The following is a 26355-nucleotide window of genomic DNA, read 5'->3' on the forward strand; positions in this document are numbered from 1 at the left end:
TGTGCAGGTCCGTTTTGGCTCCCAGTCATGAGCCATAAATATCGGAAGGGAAGGTGCTTGTCTTCAGTTCAGGACTGCAGCCTGCACAAGTTCGTGTGAATTCCTACAAAACCGAGCAGTCACGGCGCTGGGACTTGTGCATCAACCCACATGGGTTTTATTTATTTAAAATGAAATGTTTGGAAGCGCACCCACATGGAGAAACACAGACGAACTACAAGCACCACAAGGCTGTGAGAGAGCCACGCCCATCGGAGCAGGTGTGTTGAATATTAACTGTTGGTCTGCAGCGCGACCTTTCATTTCCCAACCGGCCACTGATCAGGCGCGGTGCGTCCATTGGGGCGTAGGGGTGAAGCCCCACTAAGCCCCATGGACCCACCACGTCGTCACTAGAAGCCAAACACAATTATTTAAAAAAATCGCGCTATCTGCCGGCCGGGAAACCGGGAGACACCCGACCTCCCCGGAGTGCGCAAGGGGGGGGGGGGGGGAAGGATCGGGCTGCTGCAGCTGCGCAAGTGTATTTTTGGGCACAAACATGCCCGCGCATGCGCAGATCGTTTTCTTGTGAATTCCCCCTTAGAGAGAGGACCAGGGGGCGGGCCACAGCCCCCGGGGTTACACAGGGCGACTGGGCGAGGAGTCATGGTGCCCACCTAGCCAATCCTGGCGCAGGATTGGCTGGTCACTACATAGCCTGGTTACATAACCCCTGACGGATAGCACGGCCGACTTTGGTGCTGGGAAACCAGGTTCGAGCCTCTTATCGAACCATAAAAATGTATACATGACTTACTTTGGTGTTAAATAAATAGATATTTAAAAAAACAAATAAAAATGATGTTCCGACTAAGGTGTGAAATTGGTGTTGAATAAATACATGTTTTTAAAAACAATTAATATTAATCATGTATCATTGGTGCTAGAGTACAAGGTTTGAGACTGGTATTAAACACTGACAAGCTGTGTGCTAAGTTATATGGTCATAAAAATACATGAATGATGGATGCAGGATGGGTGGATGCATGAATGGATGCAGGATGAATGATGGGTGAATGGATGGGTGGATGCATGAATGAATGATGGATGCAGGATGGATGCAGGATGGGTGGATGGGTAGATGAATGAATGATGGATGCAGGATGGATGCAGGGTGGATGGATGGGTGCATGAATGAATGATGGATGCAGGATGGGTGGATGGATGCAGGATGGATGCAGGATGGATGATGGATGGGTGGATGGATGGGTGGATGGATGCATGAATGAATGAATGATGGATGCTGGATGGGTGGATGGATGGGTGGATGAATGAATGATGGATGGGTGGATGGATGGATGGGTGCATGAATGAATGATGGATGCAGGGTGGATGGATGGGTGCATGAATGAATGATGGATGCAGGATGGGTGGATGGATGGGTGGGTGGACACATGAATGGATGCAGGAATGGATGCAGGATGGATGATGGATGGGTGGATGGGTGGATGGATGCATGAATGAATGATGGATGGATGGATGGATGCAGGATGGATGGGTGGATGGATGGATGGGTGGATGCATGAATGAAAGATGGATGCAGGATGGATGGGTGGATGGATGGATGGGTGGATGCATGAATGATGGATGCAGGATGGATGGATGGGTGAATGCATGAATGAATGATGGATGCTGGGTGGATGCATGAATGAATGATGGATGCAGGATGAATGCAGAATTGGTGGATGGATGGGTGGGTGGGTGGGTGGGTGGATGGATGGATGGGTGGATGCATGAATGATGTATGGATGGATGCAAGGTGGTTCGGGCTCGCTCGCTCGCTACGCTCGCTGCAATATGAAAATTAGTTTACGCCCCACCACTTTCAAATGTCACCAGCCGCCCCTGCCACTGATGAAAGGATTTGGACTCCTGAAACGCGTCTGGCCTCACTGTGGATGCCTGTGCCCTGGCGCTGTGATTGATGGCAAGTTATTCACAATAAAGAAACGAACAAATTCATTTCCCCGAGGCTCTTCTTTAAGGTGCTGCCTGAACTGTTGGATTTTATACGGCCTTGCACGGTCGGATAAGGAGAGCTCACTGCTGTGCAGGTCCGTTTTGGCTCCCAGTCATGAGCCAGAAATATCGGAAGGGAAGGTGCTTGTCTTCAGTTTAGGACTGCAGCCTGCACAAGTTCGTGTGAATTCCTACAAAACCGAGCAGTCACGGCGCTGGGACTTGTGCATCAACCCACATGGGTTTTATTTATTTAAAATGAAATGTTTGGAAGCGCACCCACATGGAGAAACACAGACGAACTACAAGCACCACAAGGCTGTGAGAGAGCCACGCCCATCGGAGCAGGTGTGTTGAATATTAACTGTTGGTCTGCAGCGCGACCTTTCATTTCCCAACCGGCCACTGATGAAAGGATTTGGACTCCTGAAACGCGTCTGGCCTCACTGTGGATGCCTGTGCCCTGGCACTGTGATTGATGGCAAGTTATTCACAATAAAGAAACGAACAAATTCATTTCCCTGAGGCTCTTCTTTAAGGTGCTGCCTGAACTGTTGGATTTTATACGGCCTTGCACGGTCGGATAAGGAGAGCTCACTGCTGTGCAGGTCCGTTTTGGCTCCCAGTCATGAGCCAGAAATATCGGAAGGGAAGGTGCTTGTCTTCAGTTCAGGACTGCAGCCTGCACAAGTTCGTGTGAATTCCTACAAAACCGAGCAGTCACGGCGCTGGGACTTGTGCATCAACCCACATGGGTTTTATTTATTTAAAATGAAATGTTTGGAAGCGCACCCACATGGAGAAACACAGACGAACTACAAGCACCACAAGGCTGTGAGAGAGCCACGCCCATCGGAGCAGGTGTGTTGAATATTAACTGTTGGTCTGCAGCGCGACCTTTCATTTCCCAACCGGCCACTGATGAAAGGATTTGGACTCCTGAAACGCGTCTGGCCTCACTGTGGATGCCTGTGCCCTGGCGCTGTGATTGATGGCAAGTTATTCACAATAAAGAAACGAACAAATTCATTTCCCTGAGGCTCTTCTTTAAGGTGCTGCCTGAACTGTTGGATATATATATATATATATATATATATATATATATATATATATATATATATATATATATATATATATATATATGTCTGTGCGTGTGTGTATTTATATATAGATATACACACAGTTATGTGTGTATATTAATTTAATTAAGGTTATATCTTTTTTTTAATAATTACAAATATTTTAACTATTTAGAAGATATATAATGTATATACTTTGGAAATATATTTCATTTTAGTAATTTATTTATGTAATATATTTAAATATATTTACATTATTTTAATGTAAATATATCTTTACAAAATAATTAGAATAACTTATTTTAATTTTAGAATATATGTTATAGAAACGTTTACAAATTTTGAAGTTTAACATTTTAATTAAATGCATTTAATATTTAAAAAATATATGCTACTTTGTTGTCTATATTTGTCATTTAATATTGTTGTTTTTTATTATAAAAGTCAATATAATTGTCATCTATATTTTAGTTGAGATATTTTTTAACGTTTGGTATTTTTGTATGATGAAATTTTGATTACTTTTTTTGTTTTAATTAAAAGTATAGGGTTGTTGCTATTATGGTTGTTTCTATTTTGGCTTTGAAATGATCGTAGGTTGATATTTTAAATATTGATATTCAGTAGTACAATTGTTGATTTCCAAGTTCCCAGTTTTGCATTTGACTTTATATCAGAGGAGCTAGCTTGATTTTCCGAAGCTTCAGGATATAAAATGGCCTTGACGGACAGCATATTGGTTTACCTCTTCATTTGTCCACCAGCATACAGAACAGCTTATTCCATGAGCATAACTCCATATTGCCATCCTGCCTTTAAGTACGGGAAATATCCTAAGCCTGAGGATGAGGCCCCTAGTTCCTGCAACCTGAGGATGTGTACTGCCACAAGGGCAGAGAAATAGCCCAAACTCACTTTGAAAAACACAAAGCTCAGCTTCTTCAAGCAGTTTACAAGGGCCTGCTGCCTGAGAGTAGAGTCTATGCCAAGACCAGAATGCTGCTGCAGCATTACATCTAACCCCAGATGAAGTGCGTCATAGGTTAGCGAGGGTGCTTATTCGTTCTAGAAAGGTGCAAGCAGGAATGGAAGCAATAACCTTCAGTACACGACTATTTCATACAAGTAATTATAAAAGAGCTACCAATCTACAATATGTATCTTCTGCTCTTGAACACTGCTTTGCGACATGTAATATAAAAAAAAATATTTGCGTCTGTTTGATCTTTTTAAGTACTACACAATGGGAATACAGATGCAATTGCCAACAACATATCTGCTTCATGTTAAGAGGGTATTGTTTTCCCACTATGTGTGTATTAAAATTATGCCCCCAGAGCCTCTGTGCAACATGCAGACAATTCATTGCTACAGCCAAAGCAAAGTATTATACAAACACCATCAATTGAACTCACGAAAGAAGCAGATTTCTCTTCAAGACGACCAAGCACTGTATCAACCTCCTGCCTGCACCCCTAAGCACCGCTCCAACGACCCATGTAATACCATCAATCTCTTCCTCAGGGAAAAAATACAGAAGATCTGACAGCACATTGACAATATCAAGTATCCTTCTCTTCTTGGGCTGAGAGTAAGATAGAGGGAAGGGACTGCCTGGTAGCTGATTAATGAGGCATTAGGTGGATTTAAGGCACTGTTTTGGAAAAGCTCTGATGCAAAATCTAATTTGTTAAATATTGTAATGCGCTAAAATGTACTCTTGATAGACTTGCTTAACATATGTGAGTTCTTAGAATCTGATGTCCTTTTTTGTGATATCACTTCCTGTGGGTCATGGGTTGTGATCAGGGGCGGCTCCTCTGTTATAGCGGACAAACGTCGCCCCACTGAAATGACCCCAAGGATGCAAAATAAAATGGTAATTGATTACCATTTTATTTTTTTGTCACCCCGTCCCCAGCGGAGCATTAGGACGGGGGCAGGCTGCTGCTGACTGGCATTAGCAGCAGAAAGAGTAGGGCACTTAAGTTTAAAGTGCACATGTCTTTTTGGCCAGCCGTCTTGGGACAGCCAGACACACATGCACACTTTTAAACCTCTCTAACCCAGCTGCCTTTAGACAGTTAGGTTAGAGAAAGCAAAAGCCTCCAGTGCTCCTGGTTGTGATGTCACATGCGATGTCACACAAAGGTATGTCACTTACATACTGCCGAACTTGGTTAATGCTCCACTTCATTTTTTAGGACTTGTGCCCTGGTGGGAGACGTATAATGGAGAACTGGTGTTGGTGGTTTTGTAGACTAGGCATCAAATTTAAATGTTATCCTTGCCTTGTTAAGAAGCCAGTGTAATTTGACATGAATTAGAGTAATGTGATTGAATTTCAAAGATAAAGACAAATATTTAGTTTGGCATGTAGGACAGTTTTCAGTGACAAGAGGCAGGCTTGTGGCCGAAGTCAAGGTATGACAGTATTTTTAGTAGAAAAGTGACAAGAATGGCGTAATCTTTTCAGGACCCAGAGGTAATAGTCTGCCACTTTAAAGAGTTAAACGTGATGATAAGCAATGAAACAGCATGCAAGACTGATGGGAAGTCAGTAATGTCTATGAATCTAAGGACTTTTGCATTTCATTGTCTGCTAATAAAATCCTGGTTAGCATGCTGATCTATTGCCCCCTCGGGCATACAGCGGGGGTTTATGTCTTCCCCAGACAAGGTTCTTTCGAAGTATATGTTGAAATACTTGAATTTCATGGATCTAAGGGACCTTAGTGTACATGTTGATGCATCTTCTGGCCCACACATGGTCAACTTATTTTGGAGCATATATCGCCTTGGGATATGTCACAGTTTGTGACTTAGCCTCCTCACATTGCAGGTCATTCTTTCTAACACTCAGGTTTCTGCACTCGCCATTAGTCCTCAGACTTGGTCCAACCATGATCTCATTCTCTTCCATTGGTCAATGGACCTCAGCCCTCACGGATGTGGGCTTCGCTGTTCTCTACCACATCATAATTGGGCCACTGTCTCTTCTATGGAGTTCAGTTTGCCTTGAGCAAGAATTCTCCACTTATGATGGAGGACACGGAGGATAATGTCAGTCTATCGACTTCTGGCTTACACAGGTGACTAACCACATCATACCTATTAATTACAGAGATGTTAATTCCTCAGGACAGTCAACCCCTTGAGTTAGCAAGGAGCTTAAAGTACTTTGTAAGCACTGTAAGTAAATGGAAAGGGATTGGAAACATCATTACCTATGTAATGACAAAGCTCTCTACAAGAAGGCTCTAAGGGCCCGATGTAGGTAAATCTTTTTTTACCACTTCTTAAATACCGATTCATACCGAATCGGTATTTAAGAAGTGGTAAAAAAGAGGAGGGCAGATGTAGGTAATTTTATTTTAATAATTACCGAATCGGAAGGAATCGGTATTTACCATGCCCATTGATTCCTATGGGCATTGAAGCCCATAGGAATCAATGGGCATTACCGAATCGGTATTTACCAAATCGGTAAATACCGAATTTTGCAAGGGTGCAGGGGGTGTCACTTTGACACCCTCTGGCACCCCAATTACAGGCTTGTGTGCCATGTGGCACACATACATGCCCTAAGAGCATGTCTGTGTGTCACATGGCACAGGTGTGCATGCACAGATGTGCATGCACACCTGGATTCTGTATTCTACCACCCAATTGGATTGGGTGGTAAAATACCGACTCCTAAAGGCATGTGGCACTGTTTGCAGTGCCACCTACATGTTGAAAATAGCAATGTGTATGTACATAAGCGGCGTTCATTTGTGTTCACAGTACCCCTTGTTGTAAGCAGAACGGATATCGCTAAAACACTGACTGTGTTATCCCGCTAGCATAGACCCATGCACACACGTACACGACAGCCATTTTAGGTATCATGGTCTCCTTGTTCACGATCGATCATCAGCCCCTTCCCTGACCCTGCAAGCTTCCCCCATGCACCCTGACTGCCCCCGCTCTCACATGTACAAGTCATGAGCACCTCCCCTCCCGCATGACTCTGTCTCTAGGGATCACACCCCGCGCCTGACCAACACCTCCTTTCCTTCCATGAATACCCCTCCTTTGATGACCCCGACCTCTGAGCCTGAATGTCTGCACGGACCGCTGGTCATCCCTTAGCCCGAGGATACAGTTTATTGCCCACTACTGTATGCACTCGCCTCTCTTGAAAGGAGCCACTATTGATCATGACCACCCCACCCCCTGAGATTCGATCAGGCACCCACATTCCAATGGAATCAGCAGAACACTCAGCTGCGTGACAGCCCCCTCCTATTGCATGGAGGATAAGGGCCCCTACTGTAGCCACGTGTTGGAACATCTTCATACTTCACAATGTCTTGATTGTAATGAAGGATGTGTGTGTGCCTTAAACCTGTGTATAAAAGACGAAGCCTCAGAGAAACTTGTTAGAGCACCTCCCGAAGACACTATGCGAGTGTCCGAAATGACATGCTCTCCTCATGAGTAATAAACTCTGTTCTTGTTTTCCTACTTCCAGTGCCCGTCTCTTCATTTGGTAATTATTTATGATGGGAACGAAGAGTCGCCCTGCACCAGCAGCCTGGGCATCGGGTGCGATATGGGCTGACTTTTCTACATACATGTGAGATTTACCGAATCGGTAAAATTACTGATTCGGTATTTTACAGAATCGGTAAATTTACCGATTCGGTAAATTTACCAATTCTGTAAAAAAGGTCCCCTACATCTCAATGACCCATTTACCGGTCGGTAACGGCCGAATTCGGCCGTTACCGACCGGTAATGGCCACCTACATCGGGCCCTAAATATCTCCTATCGTGCAATTAGGAAAGCTCAGTCTGACTTTATCAGATTGACATGTCTCAAAACAAGTCCGGAGAGATATTTAAAATCATCAAAAAGTTTAGGTACCCAGAAGCCTTGCTTCAGCCTTTAAAATCTTTTTAATTTATGTACTCAATTGTCTAACTTCTTTGACACTAAAATCCAAACCATCGTGGGTGTATTACATCTCATGGATGCTGCCTCGATGACGATCAGTGACCACATGGCCCTGAAGGTAGAATTAGTGGCCTCTCATGGCCAATTGCTACAGGAATTTGCCTTGATTTCTTTTGAGGAGTCCGCTCAGGCCTTGAGTGCCTGAAAATCAGGGTTGCCGGATGACCCCTGTCCTCCTCACATTTTTGTCAATTATATGGCCATCAGCCCTGTTATAAACCAGCTTCTAAATCAGTCAATTCGTATGGCCACAGTGCCCAGTGGTTGGAAGAAGGCCATGTTGATTCCTCTTTTAAACAAATGCTCAGCTGACAAGATCAATCTTGACAATTTCTGTCCCATTTCTCTGCTACCATCCTTTACCAAGATTTTAGAGAAGCTTATAAACAAGCAGCCCTCTGCTTTTTGGACAAATGTGCTTCTTCACCTTACCCAGTCGGTTTCAGCACCAAGGCCACACCTTAAGAGGTCTCAGATACAATTAGGTTAGCAGTAAACCAAGGGAAGCATGTAGCACTGATCCTCCTTGATCTATCCACAGCTTTTGACCCAGTCTCGCATTCGACACTCCTGCAGCACCTCAAAACCATAGGTGTTTGTGGTTCTGCTTTAGCATGGCTCCGCTCCTTTTTGACAGACAGGTCCCTGTCAGTCTGGATGGCTCCATTTGCCTCTAACCCTAAACCATTGGATTATAGGGTCCCTTGGGGTCTGCACTAAGTCCTGCATTGTTTACAATGTGTATTGGACCCCTCTGGCAACCCACCTCCTTCATGACTCTCAGTCCGGCTTCAGACCCAGTTTTAGCACAGAGACTGCCCTGTTGGAGATGTCAGAAAATATCTGAGAATTCGTAGACATTGACGAGGCAGCCATGCTAGTGCTCCTCGACCTGTCTGCCGCATTCAATACGGTCTCCCATGACGTCTTGATAGAGCGACTACTCAGCCTCGGAATCCAGGGTCCCCCCTTTCCTGGCTCAGATCATTCCTAATGACCGCTCTCAGTCAGTCTCCTTGTAGCCCTTTTTCTCCTGTGAAAAACCACTGAACTGCGGTGTCCCACAGGGCTCCGCACTTAGCCCTTTACTTTTTAACGTTTATCTATCCCCCCAAACTCAAATTGTTGAAGCCTGCGGAGTCCGTGTGATCTCCTACGCTGACGACACCCAGTTAGTGTTCTCTTTCAGGGACCACTCCGAAGCTACCTTCTCTAAGTTTCGTCGCTGCCTGTGCAACATCTGGTCCTGGATGGCTCTCAATACCCTCAAGCTAAACTCGTATAAAACGACCTAGCCCTCCTCCTCCTCCTTCCCTTTGGTGGCCTCTAGAATTATCCCCTCCTCCCAAACCAGTGACATCGGCCAGGAACTTAGAGGTTAGATTCAAGAGTGAACTGTCATGCAAAAATCAAATTGATCAAGTATCTGCAGCCTGTTTTGGAAAACTCCTCATGATCGGAAAAATCTTCCCCATCAGGACTCATGCAGGACCATTATTCATGCACATATTACTTCCCATTTAGACAACGCTAATAGCTTGTACGCAGGGGCTCCTGCCTACCTGATCAGACACTTACAGATAGTCCAGAATGCGGCAGCTAGGTTGATATACAATATCCCTTACCGACACTCGATCTCCCCCTTCCTGAAGAAGCTTCACTGGCTCCCAGTGGCTAAACGCATCCAATTTAAATCAATGATCTTAGTCTTCAGAGCACTACGGAATACGGGGCTCAACTCAGGCAGGCCCAATCAAATCGTGCTCTCAGATCCAACCACCTACGACGTCTTATCCCCCCCGCTTTTGTCGCACCAGAATGGGCGGCAGAGCCTTTGCAGTAGTTGCTGCCAAAATCTAGAATAGCCTACCCATGGCTTTACGACTGACTAACTCTGAATCCATCTTCCGCCTAGACCTCAAGACGTGGCTCTTCTCCAGCGATTAATTCCACTGAGTCTACTCCCTCCTTTGCCGTCCAAGCGCCGGGACACCCCCGTTGAGGGTAGGTGCGCGCTATATAAGCTCCGAAATAAATAAATAATTGAATCCTTTGGAGTACAGACAATATCTTATGCAGATGATGTGCAACTGCTCTTCTCCTTTGACAGAAATGGTTGTGTGACGATCCATCGGCCGCAACGTCCTCGCGGGTGTTCGCATCGCGGCCAATACATTGCAATGCCACTTACATCGGCCATTTTGTCATCGCACGTCGTTGCGCCGCAAATGCGGCCGTGGACTAGGATCGCGTGTCACATCGGCGACATTACATCGCGCGACATGACAACGCGATGTTTCACATCAGTTACAAATCTTGTCAGCCAATGGGTTGGTGGGGGGTATATATCGTGTTGCCCACCGTGTCTTCCGCCATTTGTGCCTGTGTCCTTACCCTGTGGACAGCCTTTGCTATCGGTAAGTGTCCAGTATGCTCGTGTTTACTATTTTTATTCCCTTCTCATTCCGTCCTTAGCAGATATTTGTATATTCCCTTATAGGTATTACCCTGATTGTACTTTTTTTGTAAAAGGTGATTAGAATAGCGCTGGTTTTCCCTCAGCTTTTTATGTTATTTTTGCACCCTTAGTAGCCTGTGATATTTATTTATTTATAAAATTTATAGAGCGCGAACAATGGCCCTTAGGCGTCTCGGCGCTGACTTATCTGCTGCATTTAACCAATGAGGGGAGGACTGGGTCTACTGATTAAAAAGCCAGGTCTTGAGCTGTTTGCGAAAGGACCAGAGTGAGTGGCTTAGTTTAATCGAGGGAGGTAGAGTGTTCCAGAGCTTAGGGGCTGAGACAAAGAATCTTCTGTCTCCCCATGAGACTGATTTACTGCGTGGAACCACGAGATCATTTGAGCTGGAGGAGCGTAGAGCTCTGGGGGGGCAATAAGGAATCAAGTTTTGGGTAAAGAAAGCAGGTCCCATGTTATGCATGGCCTTGAACACGATGCAGAGAGCCTTGAATTTTATCCTGTTCCTTATCGGTAGCCAGTGTAATTCTCTGATGGTTGCGGAGACAGAACAGTATTTGGGGATTCTACCCAGGAGCCTTGCTGCTGAATTTTGGATTATTTGCATTTTATTCAGGACTCCTTCTTGTGCATTTAAGAAGAGAGCATTGCAGTAATCCAAAGTTGACAGCACCAGGGAGGTGACCAGTGTTTTGCCAGATGAGTCGGGAAGGAAAGGGAGGATTTTTTTGATTAACTTCAGTTTATAGAAAGCGGCAGAGGTGATCTGGTTAGCATGGGGGAGAAAAGTGAGACGGTCGTCGAAAATGATTCCGAGATTCCTCACCTTGCCAACCGGGACAGGGGGAGGGCCTAGTGATACGGGCCACCAACAAGAGGACCATTCCGGGGTCAGCTGACCAAAGATGACTACTTCCGTATGTGTGTGTGTTTTTAAATTCAGAGACACTGCGGTATGCAACATTTAGATCACGTGGTATTTAGTTGCGTGGTTGCGCCACCGCATTAGAAAGTCATTCAGGTAGCGTTCTTGGCTTTTAGTATTCCCGATTTTGAATATAGCAGTGTGTTACCTTTAAGGGCTTTACACAACGTACATGTCTGTACCAAGTGGTTCCTTCTATATGTCCGCATCACACGGCGGCCAGATACACTGACTATTTAAACCGGGAAGCACCCACCGCATCGTGAGTTGATGGGACAGGGTCCACTCATACCTATTCACTTAGTAGTGCACAGCTGAGTTTATGTTTCCCTTCTTCCCCCTTTACCCTCACGGCTCATGTTTGAAAACGTTCCATTTTGTGTTATTGTAAAGTGTGCACGCGGGTCTGCAGTGTTACTGCGACCGTGGTTTGTTGTTTTGTAATTTTCTGATCTTTAGCTTAGGAAACCCGTGATACCTCACTTGTAGTGGGCATTGAGAGTCTTGTCTTTCCTGGAACACTTTGCTCCATGTTATATGGTGTATTAACATTTCATGTATTTCTATTCCCCGATCATCTGCTACGTTTTTCCATTTGCTGCATTTTTCCATTTCCCGTGTGCAATATCCGCTTCATGCATTCTGTTTCATTTATGGTGTATTAACATCTGCATTTTTACCGTAACATCGCATAAATAATAAGGCATTTGACTGCATTGAAATGGTGTATTAACATCGGTAACCTGTATTTTTGCACTCGATAACTTCGCTGTGGGAATAAGAAATAATAATGTCCGCTTCATGTTTCCATTTCCCGTTCACCTGATGCATTTTTCCATTTCCGTTTCGATTCCCCGATCATCTGCAGAGTCTCGTCTTTCATGGAACACTTTTCTCCATGTGATTTGAATTCTGCACTGGATAATGGGCCCTGTTTTGCTCGACTAACCTCAGGCAAATTAAAAGAGGGCTAGGGGTACAGTAATTGTACTGTATCCCCGTTAAAGGGAGAAAAACATCTAAACTGAAAAACGCGTGGTGCTACATACGGATGTGAGAAGTTGGCCTGGTATATGCTGCTCACTAGTTCTAGTGATCACCTTGTACCATGCCAAGCAACCCTTATGATGATTGGTTGTAAGTCAACCTTATACACCAGCTATCCTAGTGGTAGCATGGGCAAAGCAGTCTTAGGCTAAACTCTGTAAAGGCATGTGAAGCAAGCTGTTTTACCATACACAATCCCCTTGAATACCAAATGAAAGGACACCACACAGATATATATTGACTTTACTACAAAATATTTTACTACAAAATATCCCCTATACTCTTTATGAGCACAGAAGCAAATGCGTTAAAACAAAACACAGTTTAAATATACAAAAGTTGCACAATATGGATGAGCCCTAGGGGCCACCTAAACCATATACTAAAATAGTGGTATAAGAACCACCACTGGGAAAGGAAAGAGGCCTAGGGCCTGGGGAATCGCTGGAGCTATTCAGGACTAAGAGTGATGAAGTCGGGAAAGGCCTGCGGGACTCGGGTGCAGCGCTTAAAGCGCATGCATGCTCCAATGTTAAGTCAATGGTGCGTAAAAGTTACAAAGTTAGTGTTTAAGGAACCTTCCGATGGACCTAGAAGGACAAAACTTTAGACCTAGGCACTAGAGGTGTGTACCAGTGTGGGAACACTGGCGTTGCTGAGTTACCTCACCCACAGGAAGCGGGTGCACAGGTGCGAAGTAGTGTCGGGTTTCATCACGCAGGTCGATGGTGCCTGGAGATGAAGATGCTGCAGCGGGTCGTCGAGGAGAGTTCCGGTGGATCCAAGGGTGGATCTGAAGAGGTGAAGACCTGAAAGCAGAGGGGACAATGTTCAAAGTCACCAGCCAGTGACTAAAGTGGAACCAGGATGGAACCAGGCAATGTCGGGTGCAAACAGGTGAAAAGGCGAAGATTATCTCTGCAGCCACGTGGACACGAAGAAGTCAAGGACGTCCAGGCATTGGTCACGAGCTGTCCCACAAAGGCTCTAGCTGTTGGCGATGTCGGCTTCTTGATTGGAGCAAACAGGCCTTGGCTAATGCAAGCCACGCAGAAATCGATGCAAGCTTCTCACTCGGACCAGCAAGGTCAGAGCGGGTGCTCCTTTTCAGGGGAGCGAGGGCCAGTCTGGAGCAACCAGACCAGCGGTGTTGTTTGTAGGTTTCGTCGCCAAGATGCCGCTAGCCACGTGGCAAGTGGCCGGGATGGCGCGTCAAGTGGCAAAGTGCAAAAGGGCCCCACGCAGATCGTGGAGATGCTGGGCGGCTGATCTTCGGTGCAAATGCTGCTCGGTGTCGGGGCTTCTCACACCCCAAAGCACAGCATCGAGGGTGCCTCGGGTGCTGCACAGTCAGCTTCTCGGGGGTCTTTCAAGGGGTCCGGTCCCACGTCTCTCGTGCCTCCACGGGTCTCTTCTTTTCAGGGACTGTGGATCGGGCTCTGAGATGTCTGGGAGTCTGGGTCTTGTCAGGCTCTGGGCTCGTGCTCCGGCGGGAGGCAGCTGCAAAGCAGACGTCGAGTTGCTGGTTGGTGCCTGTATTCACAGGGTGGTCACTCCTTGACCACAAGGGAGATTCTCTTCAGTCTTCTATGCAGCAGAATGTCGAAGTCCAGTTTTCTTCTTAGTTTCAAGTCGAGTTCAGGATGATCTGAAGTCTTGGGACACAGCTCCTACTCTTATTCCAATTCTAGGGGCCGGATTACCTGCTAGGTCCCTCCTCTGGGTGGGACCAGGAAGGGGGGTGGTTACACTCCCTTTCCTTTGTCCAGCTTCGCGCCAAGACTGGGGCTGGAGAGCCCCAGCATCGGTTTGAACTGGCATATGCACAGGGACACCTTGTGTGCTCCAGGCATGTCTGATTCTATTCAGCCCTGTCCTACCCAATACACAAAATCCTGTCTGGGGTGGTGCTAGCACCTCCCAAGGCAGGAAACCCTTTGTCCAAGCCTCCCTCGCTGGAAGGACTCCCAGCAGCAGGAGGTTAGACTTGTGTCTGTGGTGGCAGCATCCATTTTGTGATGCTAAGGCTCACGTTTAACTTTAACCGGGGTTCAGGTTAGGTACATGTCGTGTCCCTCTAAAAGGGTGGAATGCTACCCCTGTCGCCAGAACTGGCGAGGGGGTAGTATTCCAATTCGTATGACACCTTACTCGACATGTTTTGATAAAGCCAAACCAAAGATAGCATTTAACCGCGAGGTTCATAATGCACTTAAGAGTATATGGTATGGCAGTATCATGGAACAGCTAAAGGACTTGGTTGAGGAAGGTGCAGACAGGCTCAGCTCATGCCAGAGCACCATCTCACATATTTCCAAGCACTCTGCCTCCAGGATTGATGAGGCCTTCCATAGGAGTGGCTGATAGGAACATATGTGTCCATTTTAGGTTAGATATAGGCATACTATACCTAAGTAAGGGGTGATTACACCGACTTACCCCAGCTGAGTGATCAGCCAGTTGTGTCAAATATGGAGGCCAGGCCAGGGGTGGCACAATACGTGCTGCAGCCCCTGGTAGGCCTTGGAAGCACCTATGCCCTGGGTACCTGGGGTAACTGTTACAGGGGCCAATAAGGTGAACCAGTTCCAATTTCGTAATGCACCTAATGTGCATTGGCATTAATTTAGAGAGAGAACAGCAGGCTGTGGGTATGATTAGCAGGCCCACAGCCACATTAAGTCATAAACCAGTGAAGCAAATAGCAAACATTTGGGGTGACCATAGGATAGTAGACCCTACTCTCCTACAACGGAAATGTCTTAAATAAATACACGTTATTTTTTATGTACCTTGTAACTCGTAATTTAATTAAGCCGTATTTTAATGTTGGACGAGGTAATGAACTCAGCAAGCAGTTAATACACACAGCCCAAATGTCAAATTTGATTTGTTGTATTCATTACTAAGAAAGAAGGGTAACCTTCCATTTGAATTGTGTGCATTAAAGTTCTCTTCTTTTCTAAGTAAATCTCTGGTATGGACAATCAGTTATTGTGCTGTTGAAATGTGGGCCTGCACAGTCCCACAGTACCTCCATGAGAAGCATGAGACTGCTTGCCATCATTCACTGACAGACAGTAGCTGAAGGGATTGTAGTTGGTCTAAGTTTGCAAAGTAATTATAGGAAGAACTCTGGGACATCAGAGGCAAATAACCCAAGACCCAACAGCTGAGGTCCTATAGCCCTGAGAATCCATCCACCCATCCTTCATTCATCCACCTTCACCCAGCCATTCACGCATCCATTCATCCACCGTCACCCACCCATTCACGCATCCATCCATTCATCCACCGGCACCCATCCACCCATCCTTCATTCATGCATCCATCCACCCATAAACCCATCCATCCATGCCCTAGCAACAACCCATCCATCCATTCACCCACCGTCACCCAGCCATTCACGCATCCATTCATCCACTGTCACCCACCCACCCATCCTTCATTCATGCATCCATCCACCCATAAACCCATCCATCCATGCCCTAGCAACCACCCATCCATCCATCCATCCACCGTCACCCAGCCATTCACGCATCCATTCATCCACCGTCACCCACCCACCCTTCATTCATGTATCCATCCACCCATAAACACATCCATTCATGCCCTACGAACCACCCATCCATCCATTCATCCACCGTCACCCATCCTTCATTCATGCATCCATCCACCCATAAACACATCCATCCATCCCCTAGCAACCACCCATCCATCCATTTATTCCCCACCCACCCATCCTTCATTCATGCATCCATCCACCCATAAACAATAAGGCATATGACTGCATTTCAATGATGTATTAACATCGGTAACTATTTTTAATTGCAATCGATAAGTTCGTTGTGGAAATAATAATTAATAATGTCCGCTTCATGTTAACATTTCTCGTTCATGTGCTGCATTGTCCCATTTCCCGTTGTGCTTCATGTTTCCATTTCCCCCATTGCAATGGTGTATTAACATCGGTAATGTCCATTTTCCGTTAACCTGATGCATTTTCCCATTAACATTTAATTTATTTTAGCAATTGCTGCATTTTTGTATTTCCCGTGTGCAATATCCGCTTCATTTCATTTTTGGTGTATTAACATCTGCATTTGTACCGTAACATCGCTAACATCGCATGCGTTTTAATGGCATGCGATGTTAATGACATCGCGCAGCGGGAGCATGCGATGTGAACAACGATGCGATGTAAACATCGCCGCGATGTTTTGACACCGATGCTGTGGCTGCTTCCCGACAGAAATTCACCTAATGCACTGCATAACTCCCAGACCTGCTTGATGTCTGTTTCAGTGGATGTGCTATAGTGGCCTCCAGTGTAATACTAACAAGACAGAAATTCTGCTCTTTGGGCGCCCCCCCCCCCCCCCAGCTGGGACAATGACCATTGCCCCAAGGATGTCCCTCCCGCCACTTCCCCCACCATGGTAGCACGCAATCTTGGGATAATATAGTACTACTGCTTCTCCCTCCCCCCCCCCCCACCCCCCCAGAGAGGGCTGGAGGATAGTTGGCACATGCTGTGGCCTGCTAAAAACGTTAAAGTAACTCCTCCCCTCCCACAGCAGAAAACAGTGAACCAGGCCTTGATCACCTCCCTCAAGGCTGGATAATGCTAACTCTCTATACTGGGGCCTATCTCCTGAAGAGATTACAGCTGGTGCAGAATGCTGCTGCCAGGTTTCTACTACACCTTCCTAAGACACCCCATATTCAGCCAGGCCTAAAGGAACTGCCCTGGTTGCCCATAAACGAATGTCTTAGGTTCAAAGGTTTGGTTCTGGCACACAGAGCTTTTTACCACAAAGGTCCCCAGTATTTGTCAACAGATTCACACCGTACCAACCAGCTCGGCCTCTTTGGTAATCCAACTCCTTTTTGGTAGTAATTCCTAATTTCAGATGAAAAAGGTGGAGCAGTAGCTCCTTATTTTATCTGGCCGCCAGGAAGTGAAATGCCCTCCCAGTACAGGTCCCTGCTTCCAGGGACACTCTGACCTTTAAGAGACTTCTTAAGACCTAACTCTTTGGTTCTTCCTTTTTTTTTTCAGTTTAATAAGGTTTTTATTTTGTTTAAGAAAGATAGTACAGTATAATATTACAGCATGACATATAACAGAACCAATATGCGATAATCATAAAAGATAAGTGGAGATGAAAAAGGTTCAGAGAAAATATGAAATGGAAGAAAATAGTAGAGAGAAAGAGAGAGAAGAAAAGAAGAGAGAAAAAGCAGAAGAGAGAGAGAAAGGAGGGAAAGGTTAGGGAGGGGGATGAGAGGATAAGAAGGTAGAGAAAGGTAGCCAGGTAAGATGAGATTTGATTTTTAAGGTGACAGAAGAGGAGGAGGCAATTGCAATTCTGTGCTCATCACATACAAAATTCCACCATGTATGCACAGACAGTTTAGAGTTATCCTTCCAACAAGACAGAATTACTTTGAAAGCAGTTGCAATGAGAAGATCAAACAATTTTGCATTATAAGAATGTAAATCCAAAACATCAGATAGGGAACCTAAAAAAATATGCAACGATGAAAATGGTTCAGAGAAATGAAAAATACGCATGCAATATTTCCAAACTGCGTTCCAAAAAATGAGAACTGATGGGCAATCAAATAAGAGGTGAGTAAGTGTACCTTGGTGAGAGGAACAGGACCAACAAAGGGGTGAGGAGGAAGGGGAGAATTTTGTTATGCTTACGGGGGTAATTAGAGCTCTATGGTAAAGAAAAAAAAGTGACTGAGTAATACGGGCTGAAATCGAAGTCTTAAACAGTTTAGACCATAAGCGATCCCAAACATCAACAGATAACGAGAAAGATAAATCATTTTCCCAAACAGTTTCAATAACAGTTTTAGGCCTAAGGCCTACATTCTCTAATAACAGTTTATAAATTAACGCAGCTTTGGGTATTTGTTGAGTAAACATAGTATATAATGGAGTGGAAGGAGTAAGGGAAGGAAGGAAATCAAAAGTAGGAAGGGTAAAATATAAAGATAAAATGGCAGAAGTAATAATGACAAATTCTTTGCGAAAATGTGCAGGTAAATCAAACATAGTTTGCATTATATCAAATGAAATAATAGATGAACCAGAAAAAAATTGGTACACAAACATAATATCCTTTTCTTTCCAATACTTGAAGTAGAAAGATTTACCCTTGTACTTAAGATATTTGTTATACCATACGCTAGAGGAAAGAAAAGTTTGTAGTGGGGACGAGTCTTTCGAGAATATATTATGCAACAGAGTATGTGAGTATTTCAGTACAGGGTGTATAGTCAAGAATGTACAATTTGACATGAAAAGGGTGTGTTGGAAAGAAAAATCCTTTAACAAGGAGCTTTCGACAGCAATCCATCTAGGGAGAGGGGTATCATTGAAATCAAACGCCAATGAGAAGGCCTGTTTTAATAAAAAGGCAGAATGGTACGATTGAAAATCAGGAAAGCGGACTCCACCTTCAGATTTTGGACGTATAAGTTTATGTAAGGAAATACGAGATCTTTTATCATTCCACAGAAATTTGGAGCAGATGGAGTTCAGCCGATTGAAATATAATTTAGGGATTTTCACAGGTAGCATGGATACAGTATATAAAATATGTGGAGAAATCATCATTTTGATGGTGTCTAAACGCCCCCACCAGGAAAGGAAAAGGGGAGACCATAATTGGAGGAGTGATTGGATCTTTTGAGTAAGGGAGGTAAAGGTCAGTTTGAGTGTGTCACGCAAGGTAGAGGAGAACCAAATACCCAGGTATTTGATCTTAGAGGGACACCAGGCAAAATCAGTTGATGCAAACATATATTGGTAACAAGATGAGTTGAGGGGTAGGACCTCCGTTTTAGAAAGATTAAGCTTATAGCCAGAAACAGACGAGTATAAGCGGACTTCTTCTAAAAATGGAGGAAGGGAAGAAACAGGATTAGCCATGTAAACCAGGACATCATCAGCATAGGCTGAAATTTTTGTCTCAATCGAGGACTGTGTGAACCCTTGAATTAGGGGGTTAGAGCGGATTTTAGTGAGGAAGGGTTCAAGGCAAAGAATGAAAAGTAAAGGGGAAAGAGGACAGCCTTGTCTTGTCCCTCTGGATAAGGGGAAGAATTTTGAGAATTGATTATTAACAAATACACTAGCACGGGGAGCAGAATATAGTAGTTTAACTAAGGAAATGAAGTGGGGGCCAAACCCAAACCAATGTAATGCTTTAAACATGAATTTCCAATTAATTCGGTCAACCGCTTTCTCAGCGTCTAAGGATAGGGCAGCTAGAGGGGCTTTGAATCGTTTACTGTGGGAGATAATATTGGCAAAAACACGGGCATTATCAGCTGCAAATCTACCTTTCACAAAACCAACTTGATCGGTTGTGATTAGCAGAGGAATAAGGGATTCAAGGCGGGCCGCTAAAATTTTGGCAAAAATTTTACAATCGTAATTAATAAGGGATATGGGACGATAGTTTTTACACAGGGAATGGTCTTTATCAGGTTTGGGGATTATGATTATGAGGGCATCCAAAAATGAGCCAGATGCTTTGGCATTTGCGATAAAGGAGTTAAAAAGTTGTAAAAGATGGGGGACAAAAATAGAATGCATGTTGGAGTAAAATTCAATTGGGAGACCATCTGGACCAGGGGCTTTCGCTTTTTTGAGGGAGGTGATTGCCTTGAGAATTTCCTGAGGGGTAATTTCAGACTCTAATTGATGGAATTCGGTAGGGAGAGATGGAGGAGGGGGGAGGTCTTGGAAGAAGCGGGAAAGGTCATCATCATCAGGGTGCGTATCATCAGTATACAGGAGTTTATAATAGTTATGAAATACTTGTGCAATATCCTCATCAGAAGAAACCGTTGTATTGGTTACCTCATTGAGAATAGAGCCAATTGATTTTCGCTCAGATTTAATTTTGAGATAGTTTGCTAACATTTTCCCCGCTTTATTCTGACCCCCATGAAATTTAGATTTAACCTTCAAGAGGGTATTGCAAGCTTCAACTGTGGCAATTTGATTAAGTTCAGATTTGGCTTTAATAAGTTGGTGGAGAGCGTCAGGATTCTTGGACGAGAAGTAAGAGTGTTCAAGGGTCTTAATGTTGGAAAGTTGGGCGGTATATTTATCACGATTGAGTTTCTTTTTCCGAGATACATAAGAAATCGTGAAACCTCGTAAAGCAGCTTTAAATGCATCCCAATTGTTTGAAACTGACGTGTCTTGGGGTAAATTGAGGGTGAAGTATTCAGAGATAAAATCCTTAACTTTAGACATAAAAACAGAATCGGAGAGAAGGAAAGTGTTAAATTTCCAACGATTGAAAGAGGAGGAGGTTTGGGCCAGGTCAAAAGTGGCATAAACAGGTGCATGATCCGAAAGAAATATAGAACCAATTTCAGATTTCTGAATTGCAGGGAGAAGGGATTTGCTGACTAGAATATAGTCAATTCTGGACCTGGTGTGGTGAACATTAGAGTAGAATGTATATTCGAGTAAGTTTGGATTACATGTTTTCCACACATCGAAGAGGGGACGTGAAGCAATGGCTGATTGGAAGGAGTTGTGTGTCTTATCAGGTTGGAATTTGGAGGAGGATAGTCTATCTGAAAAGGGGTCTAACCATTGGTTAAGATCGCCAGCTAAGACAATATTAGGGCAGTCAATGGAGGAAATGAGGATTTTGACATCAGCCCAAAATTTAGGGTCAGGTCGGACAGGGCCATAAATATTGAGGAGCACCATAGTTTTGTTTTGTATAGTCACCTTTGACATAACCCAACGACCTTCTGCATCCGATTGAGAGGATAGAATTTGAACATCCAAACCTTTACGAAATAATATAGCAACACCACCTTTTTTATCAACAGCCGGAGAAAATACAACTTGACCCACCCACGCCCTCTTAAGTTTCAACGATTCAACATCAGTACAATGCGTTTCTTGGAGAAAAGCAATCTGAGCGTTTAACTTGGATAAATGGGACAATACCTTTTGACGTTTAACAGGGTTGCCGAGACCACGAACATTCCACGTAACAAAGTTACACATGATGGAAGACAAAGGAGGAGGGTAACAACTGGATCCAATACACTGCAGGTAGGGAACTACAAGGAGAGACAATGGAGACAAACATGTTAAAAATGAGATTCAAATACGCAATATAAACATAGACAATACATATCGGGTAAAAATAGAGAGACAGTAGACGAGGAAGCATGATAGTCATTAGGAGAGGCGGGGAGGAACACTGAGGAGTACTGGAGTTAGTAATAAGAGAGGAAATAAGGGACACAAAGAAGAGAACGGAGCATAAATGAGCAAGGGATAAACATGAATGGCCTGTGAAAAGAAGAAGAAAAAGAAGGGAAAAAAAAGAAGGAAATAGATAAGAAGCAGATCAAGGCAAAGACGCCAGATCTGAGAAAAAAGAGAACGTTTAGATAGTAGGAGCATGGAGACGCCAACGCGGGCGCCCACCCCACAGAGCGAGGACAACGCGGGAATATAAATAGGATATAATCAACAAGAAGAGAAGTCATAGTAAAAAATGACACGAAAGAGATCTGGACAAGGCCACAACAGTCGTCATGACAGAAGAAAAGTGAGGGCAGAATTTAGAAAAGAGTTATTTTCAGTCATTAGTGTCCATCGTGGAAGTAGAGACGGTTTGTAGATACTCTCGAAGCTTCTGTGGATCATCAAAGGTACGGGAACGACCATTGTGCGTTATTCTGCAGAGACAAGGATGAAGAATTCCATATTGAATGCTTAAGTCCCTCATACGTGGACGCAGATTGAGGAACTCCTTGCGGCGTGCATTCGTGGCATTCAATAGATCCTGGGCTATGAAGATGGAATGGCCCGACCAAATAAGGCGACGTTTCGCTCTTGCAGCCTTAAGAACAGTCATCAATTCAGTGAATTCCAGAAAAAGTAGGATAATGCCTCTGGGCTTAGCCGGGTTAGATGTTGGACGTCCCAAACGATGAGCACGCTGTATATTTAGGGGAGTAGATTCAGGTTGGAGTTCCAAAAGTTCGTAGAGGAATTTGCGGATGAAGGACACCATATCACCCTCCCCAAGGGATTCCGGAACACCATAAATACGGAGGTTATTCCGCCTGTTACGATTTTCAAGGTCCTCTGTGTGAAGTTTCAACTGCTGTATCTCCTTTTCAAGAATAGGAATTTTTGTAGAGACATCCTGGACGTCACTAATGCGTTGTTCTAGTTGCAGAACTTTATTTTCCATGACGACCCATCTGTCTTCTATCTGCTTGAGCTTCTCATTAGTTGCCACCATGAAAGGTTGTAGGCCACGAACCTCTTCTAAAATGGAATCCAGCACGGGGTTCTGAGAGGAGCGGATTGGAGATGGAGGGTCATTTTTATGACGTTTCGGTGTGGTACCGGTGACAGACGATCTCGCATGGCCTGCGTTCTGAGACATGATGCCAACAGAGGGGCAAACTGGGAGGCCCACAGGAATGAAAGTCACACCGTAACAATCGATTTGTTGAGACCCTATGCGCCGAGGTATACGAAGTACTGGAAAGAAGAGGTCATGTAAGAGGTACCATGTGGCAATGGAGAAGCACTACTGCAAACCTACACGGTATGCATCGAGATGCAGCAAAAATCAAGTTCATGCGAGGCCAAAGAAACCATCCAGGTATATGGTATCAAAGAGACAGCAAAGCGTTCATGAAATATGGGACCCAAGGTAAGTATTAAATGTAAAACCAAAGGTGGTATTAAATGTACCATGAAGGGTTAACAGCATAGGAAAGGAAGGTATGAGGTAATGCGCAAGGGGCACCTCAAAATGGCCGCCAAGATGTATTATGAATAGGATTAGAAGTCCTGAGGAGAACTTTGGCGGTAAAAGTCAAGAAAACGTGATGGTAGCAGGAGGCGCATACCTATGCACATACCTCTTCCCAAGATGAGCATTCATTGCAGCAGACGGGCCATTGGAGCGGTGAAAATGCCAGAAAACGGGACGCGAGCGCGGCGGCACAAAATGGCGGCCGCCCGCGTCCCGTGACAAGTGGAGAAGAGACGGCAGCCAAAAGATAAGAATGCGGCAATTACGAGCGCCACTGATGCTCGTAAGACACGGGGACCATGTTCCGCCGTGTATTGATGCCGTTTGCCAGACTTCGTGTGCGGGGAAAACAGCAGAAAAATATTGAGGATCCCCGCGTAGGTCCGGAGCTCACGGGTGAAGCGCCATCACACGCCGGCGCGTAAGCCACGCCCCCCTGGTTCTTCCTTTTAGTACCTCTGTTATTTAGGGAGAAGTGTGGCTCAGTGGTTAGAGGCGGCAGACCCAGAAGCTGAGATCAGCCGTGGACCAGGGTTCGATTCCCCGCCTCGGCGGGTCTCGGGCTCAAAAATTCCATGGACTCGACAATTCTCGCTCCGGTGCCTACTCGACTCACGGGGTCACACTCTGCGACTCTGGGCAATAGCTTGCTTAATCTCCACTACGGCCCCTCGCGGCGGGATGCCTGGCTTTCACCTTGTGAATACCCTGCTGGGGTATCTCTCACAGGGGAATACCAGGACGGGTTCCCTAAGCAAGCGCCTTGAGACCCCTGGGTGAAACGTGCGCTATATAAATTGAAATACATTTACATTTACATTTACATTCAGACTTTCTACTTAGCGCCTGGACACTCTATTGAGTAGCTGTTGCCCTTTTCAAATCTTTAAATAATACTAATGTGTAATTGCTTCAGCAGGTTAGGGTTGAAAGACTTTTTGTCTTTGGAGAAGAACAGTATGAATTTTTTTGGGTGGATTTAGAATAAAGAAGTTCTTTAAATGTTATGTTTACAAGTACAGAACAAGCATGTCCAGTGGTGAAGGCGTGTTAAGATAGATTAGGGTGTCATATAGGTATTGTTGGATGGAAATATCTCTTTCCACCAGTTACATAACTTGGTTACCATGGGCCCAAAGCAAACACATAAAATGAGACCCCACTCCAACAGATAGTTGTCCCAAATCCTCAAACACCTTGCTACTCTTTAACCTTTCACAGAATTTTCCACACAAGTCTGTCTGTCACAGGAGGTGACAGCAGTGACATACCTTTACTTAAGACTAGATATAATAAAAGTCACTGCCAACACATCACATTGTCTTTGGTATTAGTGGTCACGATGGCTCAAGTTAGCACAAAACCATAAAAATACAAGCCCCAATATTAAAACATAATTTTGCATTCTGAACAAAGTCCCTTAGAGATGCCACTACTTTCATTGGCCTGAGATAGACAGTGTCTAGGGGAGTCCCTATTTCCCCAAGGCATAAAGTAAAGTACACAGGTTAGTCATACTATGTCTTCTTGTAAATGTGGGTATAAGGACATTACGGCATGCCCTTCAGTGGGGATGGTTCTGTTTTTGCAGCGTGAGTACTTTACTTTATGAGTTGGGAAATTGGGGACTCCCCCTAGACATTGTCTATCTCGGGCCAACGAAAGTAGTGGCATCTCTAATGGTCTTGTGCATGTTACTATTTAACAAAGATGGGTACTCTCCATCTTACCACACATAATTCTTGTCTCTTTCTCACATCGTCTGCTTTACAGATTCTTTGTGAGCTCTTTGCATTCAGGGCCCGTTATTCGTTGAAACCTCTGACCCATTATGTCCAGACCTGCTGGTCTGTCTTCCATATATTTTTGTTTGTGTAAGAAACAGTTCCCATGAGTAGCTCTGACTCACCCTGCAAGTCTGCTAACATGATGGTGAGACATCCATCGCATCAAGTCATTTTTTAATGTTCACAAATAAGTACACTGGATCTGCTCTTTTTCTAATTCTCCCCCTTCCTTCCTTGCCTTGAATTTTGATTTTGTGGAGCACACCCTTACTTCGCACCTGCAACACCATATATCGGGTTATTGGTTTCTTCATATTTGTCCTTCACCGATATCTAGATCTCCTTTAGAGGTGCATGTCAGTGATGATGGTGTTGGTTGCACATGTTACCGTCCTCCTTTGGGCGTAACTTTTGTTTTTAAGTTAAGCATATTTTATGAATCGATGTGATTCTAAATATTCATAAATTGTTTTCAGCCTTGAAAAAGTCCATAGGACAAAACATGTGTCGGCTGCCAGTGGTTTTGTACTACATCAAGAAGAAAGAAATCAGAAAATAAAAAGAAAAGAGAACTTGGAATGGACTTTTTGTGATTACTAATATGGTTATTACCTTTTAAACAGTATGGACTGCCTTTTGTGTGCCTCTGCATTTGTGTATCTATGTGTATCTCTATTGAGAAGCCTCTCTCTAGAGTGTGTCTCCTCCAAGGTGGCAGGAGGATTATTGCCTGGAGAGCACCAGACTACTTTGTAGAATTTTTCATACTATGATCAGGATGACCTTACCGATAGATGTGCATTCACAAATCAGGCATTGCCATCGTGTGCACGTTTGTGTTAATCTATTGCTTTGCAATGGCATAGTGAATCAGTAACCCCTCCATTGCTCAGTGCTTTACATTCTACCAGATTAAGGTCATCTTCACTCAAGCTTCCCCAAACAATCAACACATACATCGCTAAATTCTGGAAATATTGTCCTCAAGGAGGCCAGGCACCAATATTCCTCCCCATCACATCCCAATATTGTCAATGTTATCACCCAAATTGTGTTTTTCGTCTGAGCTTTTTAACATAAAAGTAAATACATCAATCATACATACGTTTTGGGAAAATTATATCCTTATCAGAGCCACTAAACCAGGTTACTCCTTTTCTTGGTAGCAATACATATTCCCTACAAATGACCTT

The sequence above is a fragment of the Lissotriton helveticus genome, chromosome 5_1 (assembly GCF_964261635.1).
Source record: "Lissotriton helveticus chromosome 5_1, aLisHel1.1, whole genome shotgun sequence".
Lineage (NCBI taxonomy): Eukaryota > Metazoa > Chordata > Amphibia > Caudata > Salamandridae > Lissotriton > Lissotriton helveticus.